General features: G+C 42.4%; 1 pseudogene; it reads left to right on the top strand.

Moving 5' to 3' along the window:
* The first annotated feature begins 1,691 nt into the window (after positions 1 to 1,691).
* LOC138834949 (polyadenylate-binding protein 2-like) overlaps positions 1,692 to 12,486 on the top strand; it is a 35,480-nt pseudogene continuing 24,685 nt past the window's right edge.

Here is a 12,486-nt window from a genome sequence, read left to right as displayed (position 1 = left end):
CAAGCTGTGATATGTCCTGAGCACAAGGTCACATGGCTTGGGGGAGCTTAGGCTTGACATTGAGAGTCACTGGGTAGAGAATGATAGTAAGTATATATGATGCTGTGATATGGGACATCAGGGCCTAGTGTGAGCCTGGTGTGTTGGGTGGTGGCTAAAGGATTTAAAGTTGAGGGCAAACATGGACAGTGGCCATATGATGAACTTGGTCTCATAAGGTAGTCTGTCTGGAGAGTGACAAGTATGGAAAATGGATGAACAGAGACCACTATTAACTACACAGGGCTGAATAGGGGATCTAGAGGAAGAGTAGAAACAGGCCTATAGGAAAGATAGGGACAGTGCAGTTCATCCAGGACAGGAATGCAGCTGCTGTTCATAGAATATTAGCTATTTTAGTAGAGTAAGGCAAGGACATGTACATATCTCACAGTTAAAGCAAAATGTCACTCATTTATGATTGAAATCTCAGCACATGGGAAAAATGGGAAACTCAGTAAATGATTGATTCCCAGTACTTGTGCCTGAACTCAGGGCCTGGGCACTGTCCTTTATTAGCTTTTTTGCTCAAGGTTGGTACCACTTAAGCTCCACTTTTTGCCTTTTTTTGGTGGTTAATTGGAAGTGAGAGTCAGGCAGACTTTCTTACAGGGGCTGGTATCAACCATGAGTCCTTAGATCTCAATCACTTACATAGCCAAAATTCCAGGTATGAGCCACAAGGTTTATATAAAACATACAGTAAGCATAATACTGAATTTTAGACTGATGGTTGCCCTGACTCTGAGGATGAGACAAAGGTGTATTGAACATCCTCAACTGTGCAGTCAGGTAAGGGATAGGAGGTCATGTCAGACCAAAGCGGTAAAACTCTCTCCATTTAGAGAACACATAATTATATAGGAATTCTCCAGATATCAATAAAAAGTTATTTGCCTAATTAACAAGGTTAATCAGGGTTACTGGAACCAGGGGACAATGGACATTCCATATAGTAGCAGTTTACAATAACATCAATACAGGCTGAGAATGTGGCTTAGTGGTGGAGTGCTCGCTTAGCATGCATGAAGCCATGGGTTTGATTCCTCAATGCCACATCCACAGAAAAGCCAGAAATGATGCTGTGGCTCAAGTGATAGAGCACTATCCTTGAGCAAAAGAAGCTCAGGGACAGTGCTCAGGTCCTGAGTTCAAGCCCCAGGACTGGCAAAAAATAATACCACAAAACAGGAAATACCTCTCCCTCCTTGGCCTTCCCCTCCTCTCTTGAAAGTACCCATTTTTTGTTGGCTTTGACTTAGTCTTGTAAAAGAATTATACTGTTTGTGCTCTCCACAGTCTCTTACACTTAATTAATTTGTAATCCATTGCTTACCACCTAGTGTGTTTACTTGTAGATTTGTAGGCTGCCAAAAATGTTGGGAAACCATGCAACTTACATTACTCTGGATCTGGTTTGCTTTGCTTAATGTTGAGTGAGAATGCAGGCAAGAATTAAATGTATATACCACAGAATTGAGATATATAAGGAAAGGGGTGGGTTGAAGGAGGGTGAAGATGTTCAAATGGCAACACAGATCAATATGCATTGTACACATGGCAAAAAATTCAAAACATACCTTAAAATTATGTAAGGGAAGGGGGTTTGGATGGTTGGGAAGGGTGGGTAAGACTGTTGAAAGGGAGCGGTGATGGGGGGGGGGGCTGCGGGCCGTCAGGGATCTGGGCCGGGGCAGTGGCGCCATCTTCTGCTGGGGGGGCGGTGGGGCGGCCAGGGAGGGGGCCCCCGAGGGTCGCAGGGGACTAAGGGAATGGCCTGGAGACTGAGGAAGTGGATCCTGGGGAGTTGCTGCTGGAGCTGGAGCTGGAGCTGGAGCCCAAGCCTGAAGAGGAGCTCCCATGTGCCCGCCCCCCTCCCTGGGAGCTCCAGGCCCTGGGCCTGGCTCGGGAATGCCTGGCAGCCAAGAGGAGGAGGAAGAGCCGGGACTGGTAGAGAGTGATCCAGGGGACAGCACCATTGAGGACTCGGAGCTGGAAGCGATCAAAGTTCACGTCAGGGAGATGGAGGAAGAAGCTGAGAAGCAAAAGGAGCTACAGAACGAGGTAGAGAAGCAGATGAACATGAGCCCACCTCCAGACAATGCTGGCCCAGTGATCATGTCTATTGAAGAGAGGATGGAGGCTGATGCCTGCTCCATCTATGTTGGCAATGTGGACTATGGTGCAACAGCAGAAGAGCTAGAAGCTCACTTTCATGGCTGTGGTTCAGTCAACTGGGTTACCATACTTTGTGACAAATTTAGTGGCCATCCCAAAGGGTTTGCATATATAGAGTTCTCAGACAAAGAGAGTGAGGACTTCCCTGGCCTTAGATGAGTCCCTTTTTAGAGGAAGACAAATCAAGGTGATTCCCAAATGGACCAACAGACCAGACATCAGCACGACAGATGGGGGTTTCCTGCTACCGTGCCAGGACCACAAACTACAACAGTTCCCGATCTTGATTCTACCGTGGTTTTAACAGCAGGCCCCAGGGGCACGTCTACAGGGGCCGGCTAGAGTGACATCATGGTATTGCCCTTACGAAAAAAAAGTGTGTATTAGGAAGACAGAGAGGGGGAAAAAAAGAGGAAAGAAGGGGGGAAAAAGAATTTTAAAAAAAAAGAAAAACAGATGACCTTGAGGGAAAAAAATATTTTTTAAAAAAAGATATACTGTTGGAAGGGGGGAGAATCCCTTAACTAACTGCTGAGGAGGGACCTGCTCTGGGGAGTAGGGGAAGGCCCAGGGGGTGGGTCAGGGGGCTGCTCATTCACTCTGGGGATTCGCCATGGACACGTCTCAACTGCGCAAACTGCTCCCCATGTTTCCCTGCCCCCTTTATTCCCTTGGGGGCTGCTCAAGGGTAGGTGGGCTTGGGTGGTAGGATGGTTTGTTTTTTTTTACCCAGGGCTCTGGAAGGACATCAAACTGTTCTGCTTGTTACCTTCCCTCCATCTTCTCCCTGCCTTTCCCAGACCCCACCTGCCTGCTCCTGTCCTGCCAGGTCTACCACCCACCCCACCCCTCTCTCCAGCTCTCTGCCTCTCCAGATTGCCTGGTGATCTATTTTGTTTCCTTTTGTGTTTCTTTTTCTGTTTTTAGTATCTTTCTTTGCATGTTTCTGTTGCCATAAGATCTCCAGTTCAGCTCCCAGCAGCTCCAGTGTAAATTTCTCTTCCCCCTGGGGAAATGCACTACCTTGTTTTGGGAGGTTTGGGTGTTTTTGTTTTTCAGTTTTTTGTTTTATTTTGTTTTTTCCTTTGCCTTTCTTTCCCTTTTTTTGGAGGGAATGGGAGGAAGTGGGAACAGGGAGGTGGGAGATTGGATTTTGATTATTTTTTTTAGCTCATTTCCAGGGGTGGAATTTTTTTTAATGTGTAATGAATAAAGTTGTATTGAAAATTTAAAAAAAATGTTGAAAGGGATGGCATTGATCAAGATGCAGTGTACTCATAATCTGCTTCAGTGAATGGCAACTTCTTTGTCAGTACTTTCCTTTGCCTCAGAGCACTGCCTGAGTGCTGTGAACCTCTTATTTTTTGGTTTGCATGGTGGTTTCATCATGTAGGCATTAACCACTGATGATCCAACACTGCCTTGGCCTCTGTTTCTCTAGGTGAAAAGCCCCAGCCTTTTGATCCAGCCTTTGGCTTTCTGGGGCCCAGCCCCAATCTGAGGCTTCCATGGACTGCCCCCCATCAGCCAGCTCAACAACACACAGCAAGTGTCATCACTGGGGATCTCAAGAGTAGTAGCAACTGCACACGGGCCAGACCTGCCTCATGGTATCACAAGGTACTACTTTCATATAGTGAATTTCCAGTGCTGCCAGAGTGGCAGTTTACTTAACTATGTCCTAGCAGGCTTTTTGGATAGAAATTAACAAACTAGTTTCTAAAGTTTGTATAGATGTGTGTAGAATGGGCAGGATAATTTTGAAAAGGATCAAGTTCAAGAAAGTTACAAAGTGCTTGGGACACTGAAAAGTTGGGACAAAGACAAGACAGGTAAATGAATAGAACAGAATGAAAAGTTCAGAAGTAATCAAGAATATAGTGTCCATTATTTTTTTAATTGAAAGTGTCATGATAATTCAGTGAGAGAAAGAGGATCACTTCAAATGGTGGTACAACACAGAACATCTGTGTGGAAGTAGATGAGCCCAAACTGCAGCTTATACACCAAACAGAACTCCAAATGTCATGTAGGCCTATAAAGAGAAGCCAAAACTCTGAAAACATACAGAGCATGAATTAATTATACTTGGGAAAAATAGAGTGTATTGGACTTTAGTTTGCTTTCAAAGGGATCTAACAAAAGGACAGACTATTGTGTATTGGCAATGTGTGTGTGTGTGTGTGTGTGTGTGTGTGTGTGTGTGTGTGTGTGTGTGTGTGTGTGTGTGTGTGTGTGGCTGAAGATGTATACCAAAACTATGTAAAGATTTCTTTTCTCTAGTATTGGGGATTGAACTCAGGACCTAAGTACTTGCTGAGGCCAGGTTAGAAAGGCAGAAGTTGGGGCTCAGTGGTGGACTACCTGCCCAGTATGTACATGGTCTTGGCTTTGAGCCCCATCTTACTTTTTTGAACTAGTACTTTTTTGAAAAATTGATTTATGAGATGTGGTATATGATTGCTAAATAAGGACATGAATAGCTGTAGCATTAGTAGGCCTTAGGGGAGTCACATGTTAAGATCACAGGGTACTGAACTGGTATGAATGTTCCCTAAAGACTCAGGGTGCTAGAGGAAGAGGGTGGAATCTTTGATATGTAGGGCTTGGTGGAAAGAGATTTATGTTATTGAGGTGTGCCCAGGAAGGGACTCTCGCTCTCTCTGTCTTTGCCACCGCATTGCTGGAAGTTGAGCAGGCTCACTTCTACCAAGGTGCACAGTGTTGTTACAGGACCCAAAGCAGTGGTGCCAACTGACACAGACTGACACCATGAATGAGTGATCATCTGTTGTTGGTAGAGAATAATACAGAATATATGTGTTGCTGTTGAGCATAGAAAATGATACAAATAGTCACTTTGGAAATAATTGACAGCTCTTTGTGCACTTGGAACGTAACCCAGCAATTCCGCGCTTAGATATTTACCCAGGCTACAGTGTAGCCTCATAAGGACTTGTTTAAAGACACTTATAGGAGCTTTATTTATAGTATCAGCAAAGAGCAGAAACAGAGAGATGTGTGTCAGCAGGTGACAGGATATGTGAGCATGGTACATCTACACAAGGAATAACATACAGAGCAGTGAGGAGCAGACATGCAAGAGATATGCTGAGAGGTGAAGCTTGAATTCATAAGGTTTGTGATTCTGTTTACCTGAGGTGTTGTAAAAGGTGACACCAACTGCTTTCAATGGAAGCACTACCTGGATGCATATGCAATATTGGTGCAGCTTTTTTAAAAAAAAAATACATTTTTATTGGAAAAATACTGTACAGAGGGGTCACAGTTACATGAGCAAGGTGATGAGTACATTTCCTATCAAGCATTGTTACCTCGTCCTTTGTTTTCCCCTACACTCCCTTCCCTCCCCCACCACCCCTCACCCTTGCCTAAATTGTAAAGTTCGTTTTTCAACAGTGTCTTCTGTCTGTCATTGTTACAATGGGTCAACCTGTATCCCTATTTAAGAATTTTGTTTTTTCCCTTCCCCTCCCCAAGATAGAGAAGTGCATATACAAGATGCAGGGCACTGACATCAAATACAGTGAAAACAGGAGTTATGCTGTGAGGGGGGAACATACAAAGAAACAGAAAAAAATCACATGGTATATTATAAATACATTAAAAACAGTAGCAAGAAAGAAAAACCACTTGTGTCCCTATCTTGGGGTTCATTTTGCTTAACATCATCTTAGCTGGTCATATGTACATAGCTTTTGAACTTTTCTGCTTGTCCCAGACATATACTAGTTATTGCAAATAAGGGAAACCATAGGACCTATGTTTCTTTGGGCCTGAAAGACTTCACTTAGTACAATTTTTTCCAAGTCTTTCCATTTCCTAACAAATGGGGGGATGCCATTCTTTCTGATGGAGGCATAGAATTCCATTGTGTGTGTGTGTGCGTGTGTGTGCGTGTGTGTGTGTGTGTGTGTGTGTGTGTGTGTGTGTGTGTGTGTGTGTAACATTTTCTTGATCTATATATCTACTGAGGGGCATCTGGGTTGGTTCCATATCTTAGCTATGGTAAATAATGCTGTAATAAACATAGTTGTGCTGGGTAGCTTTAGTATGGTCTTGTTTGTGATCATTTGGATAAATGCCCAAAAGTGGGTCATAGGGGAGCTCTATGTGGAGTCTACTGAGGAACCTCCATACTACTTTCCAAAGTCATTGAACAAGTTTACACCACCATCAACAATGCAGTAGGGTTGCCTTCTGGCCAATGCCCTTCAGCATCTGTTGTTATTTCTTCATAATAGCCATTCTAACTGGGGTGGGGTGGAATCTCAATATTATTTTGATTTGCATTTCTTTTGTGGCTAGAGAGGTTGAGCATTTCTTCATAGATGTCTATTGGCCATTCTTATTTCTCTTCAGAGAAGTTTCTCTTTAAGCCTTTAGCCCACTTATTTATTGGGAAGTTGTTTCTTTGAGGATTTGTTGTTGGGGGATTTAATTTTTTGAGTTCCAGGTATATTTTAGATATGAGACCCTTGTCCGTTGTATGGCTAGTGAAGATCTTCTCCAATCTGTGAGCTTTCTATTGATCTTGCTAACTATGTCCTTTGCCATGCAGAAGCTTTGCAGCTTCATGCAATCCCATTTGTTCAACCTTTCTTTGATTTGTTATGATTCTGGGTCTCTACTGAGAAAAATTCAGCCTGTGCCTAGGAGCCCTAAAGTTTTCTTATTCTGTCCTGTAATGTTTTCAAGGTGTCTGCTTTGACTTTGAGGTCTTTGATACATTTGGAGTTGATTTTGGTGCAGGGTGATATATGAGGATCTAACTTGAGTTTTCTACAGGTATTTAACTAATTTTGCCACCACCATTTACTGAAGAGGCTGTCTTTCTTCCATTCTATTTTTTTAGCTCCCTTATCAACGATTAGGTAGCTATAGGTCTGTGGGGTTCATTTCTGGGTTTTCATTCTATTCCATTGGTCTTGAAGTCTGTTCTTGCGCAGTACCAAGCTGTTTTGATTACTAGGGCTTTGTAGTAGAGTTTGAAATTTGGTATCTATATTCTTCCAGCACTGTTTTTTCTGTTAAGGATCATTTTTGCTATTTGGGGTCTTTTATTGTTCCATATGAATTTTTGGATTGGTCTGTTCATTAAAGAATGAGGTTGGAGTATTGATAGGTATTGCATTGAATTTGTGCTGTGCCTTTTTCTAGAGTAGATCCTTTGTTGTGTCCTCCCATTGTCAGTGCCCAACACTTGCTCTTTTGCCAATCTTTTGGAGTCATTGTGGTGCAGGGTGCACTGAAGCAGACCCACTGTACCTGTTCCTCCCTTGGTGGCTGGCTGCTGGTGGTGAACACCACCTGTGTGTCTCCTGCCCGTATTTTGGCTGGATGGTTGACAGCTATGTTTGAGACAAAAGTCCTAGGCCAGAAGCCTGAGTCTATCAATTGCAACCTATCAGGTCCAGCCCTTCCCCCAAGGAAAGAAAACAAAAACAATAGGGAAAGGTAGGAAAGGATTTTGGTGAAAATATCCATTTTGAGAAGATGGAACAGAAACATTTCAGCTCATCTTTGGCATACAGAGATAGGTGAGCTTGTAGGTATAAGTAGCAGAAGAACTGGGGTGTTTGAGTTATGTGTATGTAGGCAATTTTGATTAATCAGAGCAGTCTGGTTGATCATGACCTCAGCTCTGGTTATGTAGCCGGGTCCTGGAGAGATCCTCATCCCTGGAAGGCATGGTACGGCTGTACTTGTGCTTGTAGGTGATCATGTCCAGTGATGTCTGTGAGGCTCTGTCCTTCCTGGAATCCAAGGTGACTGCAGGTTTAAGACAGGGACTGGAGACATTTAGGCACTTTTTCAGGGAACCTGGATGTTGTAAAAATCTGTCAAGGAAATACCCAGTTATTATCTTTAGCCATGAAAGAGAATGACAGGTCATGTGTCACTATTTAGGCAAACCTCTTTAGTGACGTGAGAGGCTTCTATGCAGTGACAGATATTAGATATACTGAAACTAGCAAAACTCCTCTCATTTGGTGAGACAAATTTTCATAGTCTCTTGCGTTGACATGTTTGTTTGGGTGTGTGCCTGTGTGTGTGTGTGTGTGTGTGTGTGTGTGTGTGTGTGTGTGTGTGTGTTAGAGATGAGTCAGAGTTTCCTACCCTGGCTGACTTTGAAACATGATCCTAAGATCGTAGCTTCTTTACAGGTGTGAGCTACTGGCACAGGCTCTAATGATGTCTGGTTTTTTGTTTGCTTGCTTGTTTTATTTTTTGTTTTTAAGTTTTAAAGAGTTTACTTAGTAAAGAGAAAGTAAGGCAACTTAGAAAAATGAGCAGCAGGACCAAAAAACTGGTTGTCCTTCTAATGTTTTTTGATAAGTGAAAATACTTGATTTTGATTAGATCTACCTAGTTTGTCATTTTTTTCTTTTGAGTGATTTTTCATAGGCTGCATGGTTTCCCTCATTTGTACTAATTAGAATATGCCTATAAATCTTCATGTAAACCCAATGGATAGCAAAAGACAATAAATTACACTTGGACATGATTGATTTGAGGAGGACAGAGGTCTCAATAGCTATGTGCATATATGATCATATAAAATGATGCTTATTGAAATGAACCAAGAAATGGAAACAAGAGGTTTTTTATTGTACTGTTTGTGGTTCTTTTTTTTCTTTCTTTCTTTCTTTCTGTTTTTTTTATTTCTGTACCCCTTGTCTTTTATATAAGTGTATCTGATTAGGGGAGGGGGGTAAGGAGGAGGCACAGAAATGGTGGAACAAAGGGTGAACCAATTCAGCAATGAAACCCACTAGTCACTACATTGGAAATGATCTATACAACTTGGGGGGGGGCAGGAGAAATGGGAGGGTAGGATTAAGGATCATCTTCTCCCCACAGTTTGTCAAGTTTCAACATTTTTGAAAAGTTCAAATCTTTAAAGAGCTTTGAATATCTTTATCACTTTTGTCAAAAAATTTGTTGTGTGCATGGTGGTCTATTTCTTATGCTGTTAAGAAGTGTGTGTGTGTGTGTGTGTGTGTGTGTGTGTGTGTGTGTGTGTGTGTGTGTGTGAGTGTGTGTGTGTGTGTAACTGGGGTTTGAACTTGACCTTGTACTTGCTAGTCAGGCACACTACCATTTGACCCCCAACCCTAGCCATATACTGACTGTAAAAATGGTAGTACTGCTAGCCTCCTAATTTTTTTAAGATTGTCCTGCTGTTAAAGATTTGCTTGTTTAAAATATGTTTTAGAAATAGGTCATTGATATATGAAAAATGCCTTGTGTATGATGGTTTTACAGTGAATTTATGGATTCGTTTGGAGAGAGCTGTCATTTTAACCACAAACCTTCCAATCCCTGACACAGCATACCTCTACATTCATGTCAGTTTTTTCAGCAATCCTTCATAATTTTTTTAATTTAATTTAATTTTATTTGTGAACATACTGTACAGAGGGGTTACAATTACATGGGCAGGATAATGCGTACATTTCTTACCAAGCATTGCAGCCTCCTCCTTTGTTTGCCCTTCACATCCCTTCCCAGCCTCCCCCCTCCCAATCCCAACCCCAATCCTTCCCCTCTCCCCCCACTCCCCCTACCCCCGCACCGACGTTGTAAAGTTTGTTTTCTACATGACAACTTGTACTTCTCATTGTTGCAACAGGTCCACCTGTATCCTTAAACAACTGGTTTTTCCCCATCTCCTCCACAAGTTATACTGACATCAAATATAGTGAAAGCAGGGGTTATACTGTGGGGGAGGGACATACAAAGCAACAAAGAGATAAATGCGTTAGAAACAAATGCATGAAAGAAAAAAACATTAAAATACATATCTAAGAGTTCATTTTCCTGACATCACATTATCTGACCTTTTCCACTTGACTCATACATATACTAGATATTGCAAATAAGGGAAACCATGGGACCTATGTTTCTTTGAATCCTTCATAATTTTAAATGTACTGCCTTTACAGATTGTGTTTGTTTACAGGTGCCAAGTCTTATCAATTCATGAGGAATAATGTGTGCTCTTACAGCTAATCCAAAGAAGAATTAGAAGTATAAAATGTCTTCAAAATTTAAAATAAGATATGGAACCCTGAGACGAATTCTTAAGTATATGCCACCCTGGGAAGCAAGTTAGTATCCTGAGGCCTATATGCAGCTTCAGTTTACAGGACAAGCTTCTGTAGCAGAACTCATTTCTCTTAGACTCCCATTTTTTTCAACTCATGTTGTGAATAGCTTGATGGTAATAAATGTTAGCTGTGTGTGGTAGAAAAGATACAATTTTCCCTTTTATTTGTGTTCACGTTCAAGGCTTCTGAGGCCAAAATACTTCCACTTTGTAATTGTGAAGTGCAGGTTTCAGGGTGACCACTGCCTTTTTAAGTCTGTTATGCCAATTGGCATGACTCTTGTCTAGTCACAGAACTAATCACTGCAGTGCCCTGGATAAGCATCTCTGAGTAGTTTTACCCACACTTAGATCAGGAGGCTTCTAGAAAATAAGCCTTCTTCCTGCCCATTAGAGGTCTGTTGGTCCCTATTCTTTGTTTTGTGGTGTGAGGGCTCTGGTTGTGTATTCGTCTTCTGAGATTCTCAGCAACTCAGCCTGAGTTGCTGTTCTCAAGAGGAGCTTAGGGTTTCAGATGGGCCACCAAAAATTGAGAGCTACACTCTTTCCAGCAGACTGAACTTGGTTCCTGAATACCAGGGCTTCTTGATCTCCCCACCCCCATCTTCCTTTTTCATGTGCCCTGTTCCTTTTGATCTGCTGTCCAGCGTCATGCTGGCCTGAACAGTGTGTGGTGAGTATAATATCTTGCCAGAGCTCTTAGGGGACATTTCAGTAACTTACTCCACTCATTAGCTTATTCCCCCCCCCACACACACACTAAGTTGTCCTATGTTTTATTTATACATAAATAGCATGTATTACATAAAAAGTATGTATTCTCTTTACAAGATTACATAGTACACATGACATTAAAGCTCCCTGTATTGCCACTCCTGACCCCAGCTCTGACATGGCAGTGAGCAATCCATGATGTATTTGGGGTGCAGCTTTCTAAAATATGTTCTGTAGTAGTAGTAGTAGTAGTAGTAGTAGTAGTAGTAGAGCTGGGTTGAGCTATGTCCCCAACCCTAGGGTATATAATGTAAGAGTATCCTTTGTACTCCTTTCCTAGGATGCACATTTGTGCAAGCACTTTGGTACACGCAGTCATGCTCTCTGCTTGAGCCCTTTGCTAAACATCCTTTGTAATGGCTCATGTGATTGGTCCTTCTGCAAGAGCAGTGTCCCAGCCTCTGTGCCTTTGCTGCCTTGCTTAATCCATAGGCAGGGCTTGAAGAATAGGAGATTCTTGCTGTAGTTCTGGAGACAATTCTCCACCTCTGAGGCTGGCTCTTTTCCTATCTTACAAATAGTGCCTTCTCTTTTTCTTTGGTCCCGATCTTGGGTCCAGAACCTGGATACTGTCGCTGAGCTTTTGTGCTCAAGGATAGGACTCTACCACTTTGAGTCCCAGTGCCATTTCTGGCCTTTTGGTAGTCAACTGGAGAGAAGAGTCTCAAGGATTTTTCTGCCATGGCCTTGCTTTGAACTTTGACCCTCAGGTCTCAGCCTCCTGAGTGAATATCTAGGATTACAGGCCCAGTGACTATTTTGCTTAGCAAAGAAAGTTGATTTTTATATAACCTGTGCAGCCCAAGAGAACTCAGTTGTCTGTGGAAGCGAGTGGTAAATGGTGAGCAGTGAGTGCTGGAGTAGTACTGAGGAACACGAAGGAACAAGCTACAGTGAACCCAACAGTCTCTGCGGGTATCTGGATCATTAGCCAATCCTTAACAGTCTCATTTAGTGTCAGATGGTAATTGTGACATCATTTTGTCCAATGTCAGCTTGAGTGCGGCTGGTAAACCCTTCATATGATCTCTACTGTTTTCCACAGAGGCATGCAAGTCTATGATTCTGTCAGACTGAGGAGTTTAGAGTCATACCCAACAGCAACCACAGAAAGGAAACCAACACAGTAATGGGGCCACAGAGTTAAGAAATGTAAGACTATATAAAAATTCATTTTCAGAGATCACATTTCCCCCTCCCTCAATTAGCTCCCTACATAGGCTAAGTGTGAATATACCATTAACTGAGCACCACAGACATTTGAGTGGAGTTCTTATTAGATGGCCACATCTAATAAGAGAGAATATTCTCAAGGATTTTCCTTCCTCAGCTGCTTTCATTGTGTGTGACAAAGTTAGGTG

The sequence above is a fragment of the Dipodomys merriami genome, unplaced genomic scaffold (genome assembly GCF_024711535.1).
Source record: "Dipodomys merriami isolate MVZ:Mamm:240054 unplaced genomic scaffold, mDipMer1.0.p SCAF_22, whole genome shotgun sequence".
Lineage (NCBI taxonomy): Eukaryota > Metazoa > Chordata > Mammalia > Rodentia > Heteromyidae > Dipodomys > Dipodomys merriami.
The sequence above is the reverse complement of the archived record's forward strand: the minus strand, read 5'-3'. Positions and strand labels throughout refer to the sequence as shown.